Source organism: Phodopus roborovskii, unplaced genomic scaffold (genome assembly GCF_943737965.1).
Source record: "Phodopus roborovskii unplaced genomic scaffold, PHOROB, whole genome shotgun sequence".
Classification (NCBI taxonomy): domain Eukaryota; kingdom Metazoa; phylum Chordata; class Mammalia; order Rodentia; family Cricetidae; genus Phodopus; species Phodopus roborovskii.
Genome location: NW_026126514.1, coordinates 9,665,441 through 9,681,970, shown reverse-complemented (window position 1 = coordinate 9,681,970; position 16,530 = coordinate 9,665,441).

Genomic DNA, 16,530 nt, shown 5'->3' with positions numbered 1-16,530 from the left:
ACCCTATTACATATCATTTTATTCAGATGGTTTCCCATTGTAACTCAAAGAAAGAACAACCTTGAATAAATGAACAAGTTTTATTTTTTACAAAACTTCCAAGTCAAACCAGCTCTTTGTGGTCTGGCCTAGTTTAGCTACATATCTTGTTTGATCAAATAGGATGGGTGTGACAACTATGAGTGTTACAGCTCTGGAGCCGCAAACATATTCTGACTTACCGGGAAGACAGGCTATACCTTCAGCTGCAATAGGACAGTCTGGAAGGTAGAGCTTCAATAAGACAGCTCTGGAAGCTGGAACAACAATAGGACATCTCAGCCCTGGAGAGAAAGATGTTCTGACTTGTGGCTAAGGCAGGTATTGGGCCTAAAGAGGCCTGGGTGCAAGGCCTAGTGGAACCACTTTATCCTGCCTAGAGTTTAGCAACCTGTATTTGGCCTCAAACCTATATGTGAGAGTGACTCAGCAAGGCCTGATGCAAGCCTGCCCCCTGCCTATCTAACTGCTAGCTTGGGGAATATTATTGGTCCTTATTCCTCACATCACCTTACCCCATCCTAAGATTCCTATCCCCTACCCCAACCCAATATAAGCCCCTGCTTGATGAAATAAACTGAGATCCTGTTTTGACAGACTCCTGGCTCAGTTTGTGTTTCTCCCTGGTAACTGGTAACTGAGAGCAGCGAGATCTGAGTCATAGATACTTACCATCCCACTCAGCTCAGAGAAGGAAACCATCTGGACCAGTCCTTCCCCAGCCACAACAGAACAGCCCTGGAGGGGTAGATCTGCAACGGGGCAACACTGGAGACTGGAGTCTCAATAGGACAGCTCAAACCTAGAAGAAGAGGTATTCTGATTTGTCAGGAAGTCAGATGATACCTGAAGCTAGGGTTCCATGAGAGGTAGTCTCCCTGCCAAATAAAGCAACCCTGTTTCTCTCCTAGAGAGAATGCCTTACAAATGAACTCTGCTCTTTTCCCCTAAGGGAACATCCTAGCAGAGCTATCATCCTCTTCTCTCTGAACTAAGATGTTACTTCTTTACACTCTGCTAAAGGGAAGCCCCTGAAGAAATGTAACAATCTCAGATTCCAGAGAAAAGTTCTTTTTTTTCTGCTCAGCCTTGTTGAGCCCCCCCTAAGGGAATGTCTCAGCAAGGGTTTTCTGCTCAATGCCTTAAGGGATGTCTTAGCAAGGTTTTTCCGTTCTAGAAATGAAGATCTTCAACCAAGACTCTTTTGAGAAAGAGATTTATTTGGGAAGGAGTTCAGGATGCCTCTGCCAGGGTGGGAAAGGGCAGCCAGCAAAGGGCAGCCAGCAACTGAACAAAGAGGCTTTGTAGGGCTTCTTAGGGACAGAGTTTTCCCAGGGACAAGGTTTTCTGCTCAGGAATTGGTTAGTTTAGGTGATCAGTGGCAGAATTGTCTCTGGTTTCAGGGTCAAACTATTTCTTTCAGTGGCCCTCATTAGCTTTTTTGTTCTATTTCCAGTGCTAAGGCGTATTTCTTTCACTGACTCTGGTTCTAGGTCCAAAGTGTGGTCTTTTGTCTCGGTTTCAGAATCAGGGTGATTTTCTTTAGTCTGGGTTCAGAGATAAAGTGTTTCTTTCAGTAGCTCAGGTTTCAGTTCCTGGTGTGTTTCTTTCATTGGCTCTGGCTTCAGATCCAGAGTGGCTTTCTTTGGATGGCCTTTTTACCCTTCAAATGGGGGCTTGAGACAAGGAGGTTGAGACAAATTCCAGAGGGATTTTTTTTTTTTATTGCCAGCAAGCTTACCTTAAATTAGAGACCATCCTTTCTTGTTGCCAGTGTCAGTTACTCTTCTATTGTGGTAAAATACCACAATCAAGGTAATTTATATAAGAATTTATTCTGGTTTATGGTTCCAGAAAGATAAGAGTTGGGGAGAGATGGCTGGAAGCAAAAGGCATGATGGCAGAAACAGCATGTTTCAAGCTCACAACTTCAAAGTCAAGCAAAAAGAGAGCGCAAAATAGAGGTAGCTCAAGACTTTTAATCTTAAAATGTGGCCCCTAACCCCCTAAACATACTTCCTCCAGAAAGACTGAACCATCAAAATATCCCTGGATAGTGCTACTGTGTGGTTAAATACCAACTACAAATCTGGGGGGGGGGTATTTTTCATTCAAACCACCTCATTGCCCTTCTCACCTGCCTCTCAAAGGAATAATAGCCTTTACTACCAAATGGATGGCAGTAAAATCAAAATAGATACCCGATTAGCACAAAATCCATTAATAGAAAACTGAAGTTGAGATAGCTAGTGTCAAGGAACTGTTAGCCTTTCCAATAGAGGGCATAACAATGGCCCACAAGACATTATTCAGTGGAGGAGTATTAGAGAGAGTATGGCTGGAAGATCTTCAAATATTGCTGAGATTTCCTTCTAAGGTACAATGATTGTACATAAAACTGAAAGGGACTTAGTGCTCAAGATATAAAAGACCTTAGGTTTTAGAATCAGAAGACATCACCTTCGGTTGAATTATATATAGTGTGAATATATTAGCAATCTAGTGTGGCTTCTGCAGATCAAGAAGGAAAAATATATCCATAAAATTGTCTTCCATCTTCCCAGCCACAGTGAATTGCACCTTTATATGGGTGGTAGAAATCTTGATATAGTATTTAATCCTGATCAATTTTTAATTTGTGTGTGTGTGTGTGTGTGTGTGTGTGTGTGTGTGTGTGTGTGTGTGTGTGTCTTTAAGAAACTGGCTTCATGGACATGATATTTTATTATATATTTCAAGGAAGAAAATGAAGTGTTTTAGCTCTGTGGAAAATTGAATTAAATCTTGTGATGTACCAGAAATATAATTTGCATAACTACTGCAAAAGCACCTATAAGAGGTCCCATAACCTCTGCTTTACCTACTTCACTTGGACTTTGGGAGAGCACTTTTGCCTCATACTCTTCCACTTCATTTGCCTCTAAATTACCAAATTAAACAAGTTGTAATTGGGGTAACTTAGTGCCTTATAGTGATACTGATCATTTGGGAATAGTAAAACACAGTTTCAACTTTATTATTTAGTAGAGTTAGTAGAGTTAGTAGCTAAATCATATAAAGAAAGTTCTATTACTATAAGCTTTTATGCTTTTTTCCTTAAGAGATCTCATATATTCATATATGTGAGGAGATGGGTGTTGATGAGTATTAAGTAAAATATGAATCTACTGATGAATGTGAATATTATTTTAATTATTTTATCGTATTTCCATTATTCATATGATTCCATGCCATTAGAATATATTGATTTTCCCAAAGTCAAGGACAAATGAGTATCACATATTCAAAATCTAATGAAAGCCTAAATTTATGTCAGGTCTATTTCTTTAGACCATCTCCTAGAAAATCATGTTTACTTAAATGAGTCTTTTAAACATGTTACATTTAGGAAAGGCAGCTAACTAAGATCTTGTAGCTGCCAAATCTCTCTCAACATTTCTTTCTTCAACTACACCAGAAACCTAGGGTGAAGCAGAACAAATATATTCACAATACCACTGCCAACAACAAACCTAAATCAAACAACCATCAACAATCAATGGTCCTTACTCACCCTCAACATTAATGGTCTTAACTCACCTATAAAAAGACACAGACTAACAGAATGGATACGAAGACAGAATCCATCCTTCTGCTGCATACAAGAAACACATCTTAGCTCCAAAGATAGACATTACCTCAGGGTAAAGGGTTGGGAAAAGATTTTCCAATCAAATGGAAATAAGAAGCAAGCAGGCGTAGCTATCCTAATATCTAACAAGCTAGACTTCAAACCAAAACTAGTCAAAAGAGATGAAGATGGTCATTTCATATTCATCTCAGGAGAAATCCATCAACACAAAGTCTCAATTCTGAACATCTATGCCCCTAATACAAAGCCACCCACATTCGTAAAAGAAACACTACTAAAACTCAAAGCTCATATAAAACCTCACACACTTATAGTGGGAGACTTCAATACACCACTCTCAACACTAGACAGGACCACAAATCAGAAACTCAACAAAGAAACAAAAGAATTAACAGAAGTTATGTCTCAACTGGGGCTAACAGACATCTATAGAACATTCCATCCAAAGACAAAAGAATATACCTTCTTCTCTGCTCCACATGAATCCTTCTCTAAAATCGACCACATACTAGGAGACATAACAAACCTCAACAGATACAAGAGAATAGAAATAGTCCCCTGTATCTTATCGGACCACCATGCTTTAAAATTGGAATTCAACAACAATACAAATAGCAGAAAACCTGCAAACTCATGGAAACTTAACAATGTGCAATTGCACCACTCCTGGGTCAAAGAAGAAATAAAGAAAGAAATTAAAGACTTTCTAATATTCAACGAGAATGAGGATACAACATACCCGAACTTATGGGACACCTTGAAAGCAGTGCTACGAGGGAAGTTCATTGCACTAAGTGCCCATATGAAGAAAACAGAGGATAGTCACATAAATGAATTAACAGCGCAACTGAAAACCTTAGAACAGAGAGAAGCAAATTCACCCCGCAGGAGCAGATGCCAGGAAATAATCAACTTGAGGGCTGAAATCAACAAAATAGAAACCAGGAAAACAATACAAAAAATCAATGCAACAAAGAGTTGGTTTTTTGAGAAAATCAACAAGATTGATAAACCTTTATCCAAATTAACGAAAAAGCAGAGACAGAACATGCAAATTAACAAAATCAGAAACGAAATGGGGAACATAACAACAGACACAGAGGAAATCCAGACAATTTTCAGGTCATACTTCGAAAATCTATATTCCACAAAAATTGAAAATTCAAAGGAAATGGACAAGTTTCTGGATAACTATCACTTACCAAAATTAAATCAAGAACAGACAAACAACTTAAATAGACCTATAACCCGAAATGAAATAGAAGCAGTCATCGAAAGCCTTCCAACGAAAAAAAGTCCAGGGCCAGATGGATTCAGTGCAGAATTCTACCAGACATTCAAGGAAGAACTAATACCACTACTCCTCAAACTGTTCCACAAGATAGAAACAGAAGGTTTATTGCCAATCTCTTTTTATGAGGCCACAATAACTTTGGTACCCAAACCTCACAAAGACACAACTAAGAAAGAAAACTACAGACCAATATCCCTGATGAACATCGATGCAAAAATACTCAATAAAATAATGGCAAACCAAATTCAAAAATACATCAGAGAAATCATCCACCATGATCAAGTAGGCTTCATACCTGGATTGCAGGGATGGTTTAACATACGAAAATCTATCAACGTGATCCACCATATAAACAAATTGAAAAAGAAAAACCATATGATTATCTCCCTAGATGCAGAAAAAGCCTTTGATAAAATTCAAGACCCTTTCATGATAAAGGTATTAGAGAGGTCAGGGATAACAGGAACATACCTAAACATAATAAGAGCAATATACAGCAAACCAACTCCCAACATCAAACTGAATGGAGAGAAACTTAAGCCAATTCCTCTAAAATCAGGAACAAGACAAGGCTGTCCTCTCTCTCCATATCTCTTCAATATCGTACTAGAAGTTCTAGCTAATGCTATAAGACAACAAAAGGAGATCAAGGGCATCCAAATTGGAAAGGAAGAAGTCAAACTGTCTCTATTTGCAGATGATATGATAGTTTACATAAGCGACCCAATAAACTCTACCAGGGAACTCCTACAGCTGATAAACACCTTCAGTAAACTAGCAGGATACAAGATAAACTCAAAAAAATCAGTAGCCCTATTTTTTTCAGACGACAAAGAGGCAGAGAAAGAAATCAGAGAAACATCACCCTTTACAATAGCCACAAGCAACATAAAGTATCTTGGTGTAACGCTTACCAAACAAGTAAAAGATCTATATAATAAGAACTTTGTGACTCTAAAGAAAGAAATTAAAGAAGATACCAGAAAATGGAAAGACCTCCCATGCTCTTGGATAGGTAGGATAAACATAGTAAAAATGGCAATCTTACCAAAAGCAATCTACAGATTCAATGCAATCCCCATTAAAATCCCACCACAATTCTTCACCGACCTTGAAAGGATAATAATAAACTTTATATGGAAAAACAAAAGACCCAGGATAGCCAAAACAACCCTATACAATAAAAGAACATCAGGAGGCATCACCATTCCTGACTTTAAGCTCTACTATAGAGCTATAGTTCTGAAAACAGCCTGGTATTGGCATAAAAATAGACAGGTAGACCAATGGAATCGAATTGAAAATCCTGATATTAATCCACGCACCTATGAACACCTGATTTTCGACAAAACAGCTAAAATTATACAATGGGGCAAAGACAGCATCTTCAACAAATGGTGCTGGCACAATTGGATGAGGGTGTGTAGAAGACTGCAGATAGACCCATGTCTGTCGCCATGCACAAAACTCAAGTCCAAATGGATCAAAGACCTCAACATCAATCCAGCCACATTGAACCTCTTAGAAGAGAAAGTAGGAGGTACCCTTGAACAAATTGGTATAGGAGACCGCTTCTTGAACATAACTCCAGGGGCACAGACACTGAAAGAAACAATTAATAAATGGGACCTCTTCAAACTTAGAAGCTTCTGTAAGGCAAAGGACACAGTTGACAAGACCAAACGGCAGCCCACTGACTGGGAAAAGATTTTCACTAATCCTATATCCGACAAAGGGCTGATCTCCAAAATATACAAAGAACTCAAGAAACTAGTCAACAAAACACCAAATAACCCTATTAAAAAATGGGGTACAGAACTAAAGAAAGAATTCTCAATGGAGGAAATCAAAAAGGCTGAAAGACACTTAAGAAAATGCTCCACATCCTTAGCTATCAGGGAAATGCAAATCAAAACAACTTTGAGATACCATCTTACCCCTGCCAGAATGGCTAAAATTAGAAACACCAGTGATGACTTATGTTGGAGAGGATGTGGAGAAAGTGGAACACTCCTCCACTGCTGGTGGGAGTGCAAACTCATACAGCCACTTTGGAGATCAGTATGGCGGTTCCTCAGGAAAATGGGAATTAGTTTACCACAGGACCCGGCAATCCCCCTCTTAGGCATATACCCAAAGGATTCACATCAATGCAACAAAGACATCTGTTCAACTATGTTCATAGCAGCACTATTTGTAATAGCAAGAACCTGGAAGCAACCTAGATGCCCTTCAATTGAAGAATGGTTAATGAAGATGTGGCACATCTACACAATGGAATACTACTCTGCAGAAAAAAATAATGGTATCTTGAAATTCGCAGGCAAGTGGATGGCACTTGAAGAAACCATCCTGAATGAGGTAACCCAGTCACAAAAAGAGGAACACAGTATGTACTCACTCGTATATGGATTTTAGACCTAGATCAAATGATCACCAGCCTATAATTCACATCACCAGAGGAACTAGGATACAAGTTGTATTCTAAGAGATTCATATAAAGTCCCTCACAGAACTGGGAAGGGACAAGTCCCCCAGACCTCAGGTATAGTGGGGGGAGGACAGCTAATGGAGAGAGAAGTAGGAGAAAATGAGAGGGAGGAGAGGAAGGCATGTGCGACCAGGAGGATTGAGCCTGGTTAGGAATGGAAAATAGGAAAGAGAGAGAGAGACAGAGACAGAGAGAGAGAACATAAAAGAGGGAGCCAATATTGGTTTGAAGATAAACTTGAACACAAAGAAAGGTCGAGGGAACTACAAGACTGCTCCCAACTAACAATCTCAGCTTCCGTGGAAAGGCTATCATAAATGCCCTTCCCGGAGAGTGAGATCAACAACTAACTTCTCCATGGAGTCCTCAACTAATGCCTGTTGAAAACAGGAGCAAACACCCATATATAAACACTGAGTCAAACTAGAACCCAGAAGCAGATGGAGAGGACAAGACCATGCGGTAGAAGTGCATAGAGACAGCTTACCTGAACAAGGAGGAGCTAAGGGCCACTAGACTGATAGCTGGGAAGCCAACAGGGGTCTGACTCGGACCCCCCTGAATATGGGTCTCAGCCAGAAAGTCTGAGCAGTCTAAGAGACCTCAGTCAGTGGAGCCAGGATGTATCCCTGGTGCACAAAAGGACTTTGCAAACATATCCCCCATGGAGGGATAACTGCCTTATTCTAGAGATAGGAGAGAAGCCCTAGTCCCTACTTCACAGGACCTGTCAGATCTACATGACCCCAACTGGATGGCATTCCCCTACATATTGTATTGTGGTGGGGGGTTGGGAGGGGAGGGTGTTTAGAGTGCATGGGAGAGGGTAGAGAGGGCAAAAGGGAGGGAAGGAGGGAGGGAGGGCTTGGGGGGAGGGAGGGAGGGAGAGGGAACTGGGATCGACATGTAAAATAATAAAAAAAAAATAAAATAAAAAAAATAAACGCTTTGACTCCAAAATTTAAGTTGAAGAACAAGTTACTGGGGAAAAGTATTTCTATTTTTGTTTCCACAGAAAATGAAAAGATGTGGATTCCTTCCAGACTAATGTGGTTTGATCACACCAGACCGCCTGAAACAGAGTACAAGCTGATCCTACATTCCAAACAGCTGGACAAAACAGCCCTACAGACTACAGCTAGGATATCTGAATCTTCTTCGAATCCCCCAAGACAGCGCCCCTTACCAGCAGGAAGTAGTTTGGAAAGAACGACGCCCAAATTCCCAAATATTGTGTATAAATGTTTGTTTTCATTTAATTGGACTTTGTTATATAAAATTAAATAAAAAAATACTCTATATGCATAAAAAAAATAAAATAAATATAAATCAGAAGCAATCTTATTTTACATATCAGTCTCAGTTCCTTCTCCTTCCCATCCTTCCATGCCCCCTACCTATCTCCATTCCTTCCCCTTTCTGCTCCCCTGGGAGGGTGAGACCTTGAAAGGGGATCATCAAAGTCTGAAACATTATTTGGGCAGGAACTAAGCCATCCCCCATGTGTCTAGGCTTAGAGGGTATCCCTCTATGGGGAATGGGCTCCCAAAGTCCATTCATATACTAAGGTTAAATACTGTTCTACTACCAGAGACCCCATAGACTACACAGGCCTCCTAACCGACACCCACTTTCAGGGGACCTGGTTCAGCCCTGGTTTTCTAGCTTTCATTCTGGAATCCAGAATGTCACCCTTGTTCAGGTCAGCTATTTCTGTGGGTTTCCCCAGCCTTGTCTTGGCTCAGTGCTTAGCTATGGGTCTCTGCTTCTGCTTCCATCAGTTACTGCATGAAGGCTCTAGGAAGGAATATAAGGTAGTCATCAATCTCATTACCAGGGAAGAGGATTTAAGGTAGCCTTCCACTATTGCTTAGATTGTTAGTTGGGTTCATCCTTGTAGATCTCTGGACATTTCCCAAGTTCTAGACTTCTTTTTAAAGCTATATGGCTCCCTCTATTAAGGTATCTCTTTTCTTGCTATCCTCTATTCTTTCCCTGACTCAGTCTCTCTGCTCCCTCATGGTCTACTCTGCCCTCTTCTTCTCCCCTTCTCTATCTCCTAACTCCCTCTCCCCTCTCTCCATGCTCTCAATTTTCTCAAGAGACCTTGTCCCTTTCCTCTTCTCCAAGGGACTATGTATGTCTCTATTAGGGTCCTCTTTGTTTCCTAGCTTCTCTCGAGGTGTGGATTGTAGGCTGGTAATCATTTGCTCAATGACTAATATCCATATATGAATGAGTACATATCATGATTGCATTTTTGTGACTGGGTTACCTCACTCAAGATGGTTTTTTCTAGCTTCATCCATTTGCCTGTAAATTTCAAGATTCCCTTTTTCTCCCCACTGAATAGTACTCCATTGTGTAAATGTACCACACTTTCTTTATCCAATAATCAGTTGAGGGTCATCTAGGTTGCTTCCAGGATATGGCTATTAAAAATAATACTGCTATTAACATAGTTGAATAGATGTCCTTGTATGAATGTGCATCCTTGGGATATATGCCTAAGAGTAGAATTGCTGGGTCTTGAGGTACACTAATTCTCATTTTCCTGAGGAAACACCATACTAATTTCCAAAGTGGCTGTACAAGTTTGCACTCCCACTAGCAGTAGAGGAGTATAACTTTTTCTCCAGATCCTCTCCAGCATAAACTGTCTTTGGTATTTTTGACTTTAGGCATTCTGACAGGAGTAAAATGGTATCACAGAGTTGTTTTGATTTGTATTTCCCTGATGGCTAAGGATGTTGAGCACTTTCTTAAGTGTCTTAAGTGTCAGCCATTTTAGATCCCTATATTAAGAATTATCTATTTAGGTCTGCACCCCACTTTTTAATTAAATAAAAAGAAAAATACTATTTCTGCCTTATATGTGACTCCAGGCAGTGAGAAAGACATTGGCACAGTACAAACAAACACCTGGCTCCAACTTTTTTCTTTCTCCTTATTCAGATCTGTCCTACACCTCCAGATGTGTGAGAATACCTCAGATCTTACCTGCAAATGCACAGTTTCTTAGCAGTGCTTATTTTAGTTCTCATAATGGATTCCTGAAGGTCAAATTGGAAGAGTAAAAGTCACTTAGAAGGTAATGAAGCTGTGTCTCTCTAAGACTGTTTGTTGCTGAGAAATAACACATTCTAAGAGGGTTTTGTTTTTTCCAATGGTTCCCTTTCTGCTTATAGGAAGCTTATGAAGTTTTCCTTTGAAAAGGGGCAAGAAAAGTTTCTTTTTATTTTTCTCTTCCAGGTTTGACCTAAACCCTACACACCAATGTGGTTCCATTTTTCCTTTAGGTTTTTAACTCTTTTATGAAGTAAGACTAGAAAAAAAAGATCAAATTTCCTCCTTGATTTGTCAAAGTAATCTTAGAGCAATGGATGCCTTGAAATTAATCTCTACCTTGATCTGGCATAGTGGAAGTAAGGTAGAATCAGAGCTGGATAAAATTTTATTTTTACTAATCCAACAGCTTTTTTAGCATTAAAGCTATCAATATTTCCACTTAAATAATAATAATTGCTGTGACTTCACTCTAAAATGCATCCTGTAGGCTGGTGTTCAGAATGTCTTATCCCCAGTGTATAGAACTATTTTGAGAAGTTCTTGTAACTTGTGGAGGTGGGGCCTCACCAAAGAAAGTGAGCACTTGATATTACCCTTTTTCCTGGCTGTTATTTACATCCTCTGCCTCCTGGTCCACAATGATGTGAACTGTTCCATTCTGCTATGACTTCCCTATCACACTGACTGAACCCTCTCAAAGCCTGAACCTAATCAAATCTTCTATAGCTGCAGGTATCTATGTATGGCAGGAATGTGGCCATAGCAGCAGCTATAATACAGACCTCTCTTGGAAGTCAGTGTGTTGGAAAATATATTGAATCTACCTTATAGAAAGTTGCCTGAAATTGGTGCTAGAAACCAAACTTGAGTGTTCTGCAAGAACAGTATCTTAGCCAGTAAGCCCTCTATCCAACCATTACTTTTACTTGATTAATTTCAATGTGTTTCATATTCCTTCAGAAAATTTTGAAGTTCAATAGGAAAAAAAACAAGAATAGACCATATATCTCTCTCTCTCTGTGTGTGTGTGTGTGTGTGTGTGTGTGTATACACACACACACACACACACACACTCAGTTCTACATTTTACAAACAGTACATTAAGGGTGATTATATCTGTTTTAAACTTACAATTAGAGGGAAGGAAATAGGTGCACTAACAGAGCATCAATAACTTAAGTTTATTAATAAGAACATGTCATATGCTTAGTATGGAGCTATGGTAAGCCAAAAGTTCAGTTACTGAAAGCACATGACTTGACTATATTCTAGTAAAAAAGAAGATCTACAGATCCAGACAGTACTTCCAAGAACTCTTTTCCCTCCAAAGGTCTAGCAGGTTTCCAAGACCCATGGTGCTTGGTAGAAAAATAAAAGCCTGGTTAATTGTGATAGTGTGGGAATGTAGAACTGAACTCATGAAAGTTAAGTTCACAAGGTCAGGAGTTCAAGGCCAGCATGTCCTACAGAATAAAATCCTGTCTCAATATTTTTATTTATCAAATTTAAAAAGTTTTAATTGAAGCTGAATTTTAAATTAATGTGAAATTTTTGTCTTCTATAATCACATGCCAAATATAAACTTGACAAACATATAGAGTTGTAAGGTTGTTAGATTAAATATGCTAAATGAATTAGTTCTTTAAAATGCTTAGGTTATGAAGCTACTCAGTTTCTATTTTCCTTTTGATCATTACTTCTGTGGTTTTCTAAGCTACAGAGAAGTTGCTCTTTTGTTCTGGTGACAAGTTGCCTCTACTTAGCTTTATCCAGAGGTACCAGGGCTTTCTTAGTTGTTTTGTGCTCATTTGGTTAGCCATGACTTGTATGTTATTATGTATATACAATGTGGTCAGTACATTAGTTTGAATGAATGATTTTTTTCTATAAAGTGAGGAAAACAGATACCACCAGGAAAAGAATACTCTTAGTAAAGATGTTATCACAAGGCCTTAGTTTTAAAGCTAGGAGATGAAAAAAGACACTTAGAAGAACAATGAAATAATTTATCAGTTAATTAATACTGAAATTAATCATTTTTATATGCATGCAATGTCTCTGCTCCTATTCCAAGTTCAAGTGTATGAATGTCAATGCTGAATTCCAATTGAGCCTTTGTGAATGAGTAACTAGTTCAAGGTCAGAAGCAGATTAAACGTACTGCTTGTGAGATTCTAACTTAGTATTCTGGAAGTTGTAGGTATGACTAAAGGTCACTAGAGCAACCCAGAATTTGCATGATTTAAGCTTCTGGGAATTTGATCCTATATCATAATGACATTCTTATAGCTGCTTGTTTTGAAACTTAAAAGCTATGTAAGCTTAGGAAATGAAATTCCTTTCCAGAACATTCACCTAAAGCACAGAAGGATGACATAATAATGACAAGCATTAAAAATTTTTATATCAATACTAACAGTCAGATCTGTTTCTAAGTGACAGGAGCCTACGCATATTATGTATGAAACCATGCTTTCATTTACTAGTCAATTTTGTATTTATTTAAATAAGCTAAGATTGATTAACTTTTTCTCATAAAATTGAGTGCTTTTCAACCAAGAAGTGTCATAGAACTAGTATCGGTAGACTCACAATTGTATACAGGTGTATTTTTGTAGTACAAACAATGGTCTTAATGTCTGCTCAACAATGCTGGTATTTTAATGGTAGGTATGGCTAGTATCATAAACGTCACCCAAAAGCTTGTGAGCTGAAATCTTTGTCTATAGTTCATAGTGTTATTGGGTTATGATAAGGACTAGTTAGTGAAAATTAGTTATTGGGATTTCTTTCCTTGACAGATATGTTATTAGTCCTCCTCTCCCTTTGGGATATATGACATGAACAACTTTTCTATTGCATGTGCTCTCATGATAATGCTATCCCTTGCCACAGGTCAAAGTGTTTGGGTGAAACAATCTTGATTAGAAACTCCTAAAACTGAGAGAAATGAAAATCTAATGTCTTCATTATTTTCCTGTTGCCTTGTAGAGACACCATGACGAAGGAAACATAAAAAAGAAAGCATTCAATCAAGGGCTTACTTATAGATTCAGATCGTAAGTCTATAATCATCATTGTAGGGAGCGTGTGAGCAGGACATAGACATGGTGCTCAGAGCAGTAGCTGAGAAATTGCATCTTATCCAGAAGTTCTAGCCAGAGAGAGAGAGAGAGAGAGAGAGAGAGAGAGAGAGAGAGAGAGAGACTAGGCCTCATAGGGGTTTTGAAATCTTAAATCCCATTCCCAGTGACATATCTCTTCCAACAAGACCACACCTCCAAATCCCTCCCAAACACTTCTGAAATGAGAACACACACAAGTTTATTTACTAATTTATTAAGGGGTGTAATGAAAAGACAAACTCACAAATTCAGAACAAGCGGATGCCACCACTGATGTAGCTCCTTCTTCCACAATTCAGCTGCCTTTGTCCAGCCTTTCTGTTGAAGGATGAAGAGCACCAACTGCAAGTCACCTCTCTGCTGCTTCCTCCAGCTCAAACCACACCAAGAGAAAGAGAGTTTATCTATCCAATTTATCTGGTTACTTACTTAGAGCAAACCAGGCCCATGGCAAGTCACTCCCAAATGTCATTGGCTAAATGGATCATGTTCCACAATATTTTCCCTCATTTTTTCTAATTAAAACTGTTTTAATTCTAAAATAAACTATATATAATAAGAATTGTCAAGTATTGTCCAGAAGAAAGAAAATGTAATAACATAAGCAAAATCAAAACTATAAATCAACAAGAACATCAAGCAAGAAACACATTGCAAATGTCCAGACCATAGGCATTTGGCAAATTGCAGAGATTGTTCCAATAGTTGTCCTATGCAGAAGAGTCCCAGTCTTGTACCTAATGTGTCCTTAGCTAAGATACAAGAGGATTATAACTATATTGTCTAATCTTCAACCACATAAAAGACCTAAGAAGGAAAAATTATTACCTGAGTAAGTAGTAAGAACATGCAAGCTAGTTCTGAAAGTTGCAAGTGTGATGCCAGCAACCTCTGAAGAAGCAAGAAACAAGCTAACAAGCCATGAATCATGTGACAAAAAATAGATAAAATTATGGGTTAATTTAAATGTAAAATATAGCTAATAACAAACCTGAGCCATCAGCCAAACAATCATAATTAATATTGAGCCCCTAAATGACTATTTTATAAGTAGCTTCAGGGACTGATGGCCAGGATGCCTACCAATGTAAGACTCTCATATTTCCACATAAGATCTGAGAAAGCTCAAAATAAGGGGTGGTCTGAACACAGGATAGCAGATTCCTGCTGAGGTACATAGAGGAAGTATCTCCAAGCCACATGGAGGATTTAGCTTTTACTCATAAAGATAAGCAGCATGCTACATGGTGCTTGGTAGCAGTGTCTCCCATGATGAGTATGGCTCCCAGAGCTGGCGGTGAACATACCTTCACCATGTTGCAAAGCTGAATGGTGGAGCCAGCAGCCAAAGCTGCCTCATTAGTCCTACCAATGCTTGCTTAGCAATTCAAATCAGTGGTCAGAAAAAGATTATAGATACACAATCAAAACAGATTCAGACAAAAAGAAACCTCTAAATGGATCACACTGTGTTAAAAAAAAAATGTGCATATACTTGAGAGAGGGAAAAAGATAGAGAAATTCAAAGACTAAAAATAATCTAGAAATAATAAATAATTTCTTTAAGATAGAATAATAAAAATTATAATAAGCCACATAAATATGGAAAATACACAGTGAGTCTGGATTATGTATACTATTGTGTTTTCTTTTAATTCTTGACTGTTAATGAGCTAACTTTAGAGAGACATTTGATTATGGGGGCTGCTAAGCTAAATCAACATATATATTTTAAAGGTATCTTAGCTTCAAAATTTGGGTCTAAGGATATATTGCTTTGGAAAAGATGTTCTGCTTTTGTTTCCACAGAAGATGAGAAGCTATGGATTCTTTCCAGGCTAATATGGTTTGATCAAGTAAGACCCCCTGAGAGGCCTCCAATAGAAGCAATGTCTCAGGTGATCTGACATCCAGAACTGCTTCAAGGGAACTGATTGAGATGATGCAGCCTCACAGACTACTACAGCCAAAATATAAACATAATACTAAATTTTCTCAGGATCCCTATAAGATTACCAGCACCTCAAATTCCCGCAATATTACTTATAAATGCTTGTTTTTATAAATTGGGTTAGGTAAAATAGTTAATGATCATAATCAAGCTCTTTCTAAAGAAAAAAGGGGGATATGATATAGAAATGAGGGGAAAAGATAAATAATTGAATCGACTTTAATCCAAAAAATAGCTGTTAATCATTGGTATGAAAGTTGGTTTATTGATACAAATTTAATGTCAATTTTATTAAACTATATGTATATCCCTACTCTTGTTTAAGGTATTATGTTTGTGCACCTCATTTAAAAATGCAATGTACAATTAAGAAATACGAATTAAAAGTCATCTATAATAACCAAATATATTCATGTTAGTGAAGGTTTTTAGATACACAGAGATATATTTCAGATGGATAAGTAATCTTCAAATACTTCAAAGATCTACAGACCATGGCATTTAAAATGTTTCAACACTGAGACATATCTGCTCCTGGTAGCACCAATTCTAGAGGATGATGGGCATTGAAGAAGCTCCTTACAGAGTTTGCCTTCAATGTGTAAGACTAGACATTTGGGCAAGAAACTTCCCTTGACTGTACTGTTTATCTGGGTTTTTGTTCGTTTATTTGTTTGTTTGTCTGGTTTTTTGTTTGATTGTTTGTTTTGTTTTTTGTTTTTTAGTTTTTTTTGTTTGTTTTGTTTTGTTTTGTATAAACTGGACATGTAGGACTCATTAAAGTAACTGTTGAACTTGCCAAAACAATATAAGACAGTCCTTCAGGGTCCGTGCATCATAGAAGAGTCTGCCAGATATTCTGAAGGACACAGAGAAAAATAACTGACAAACTGCCAATATAGGCAGGGCAATTTCAAATTTCCTGCTTCA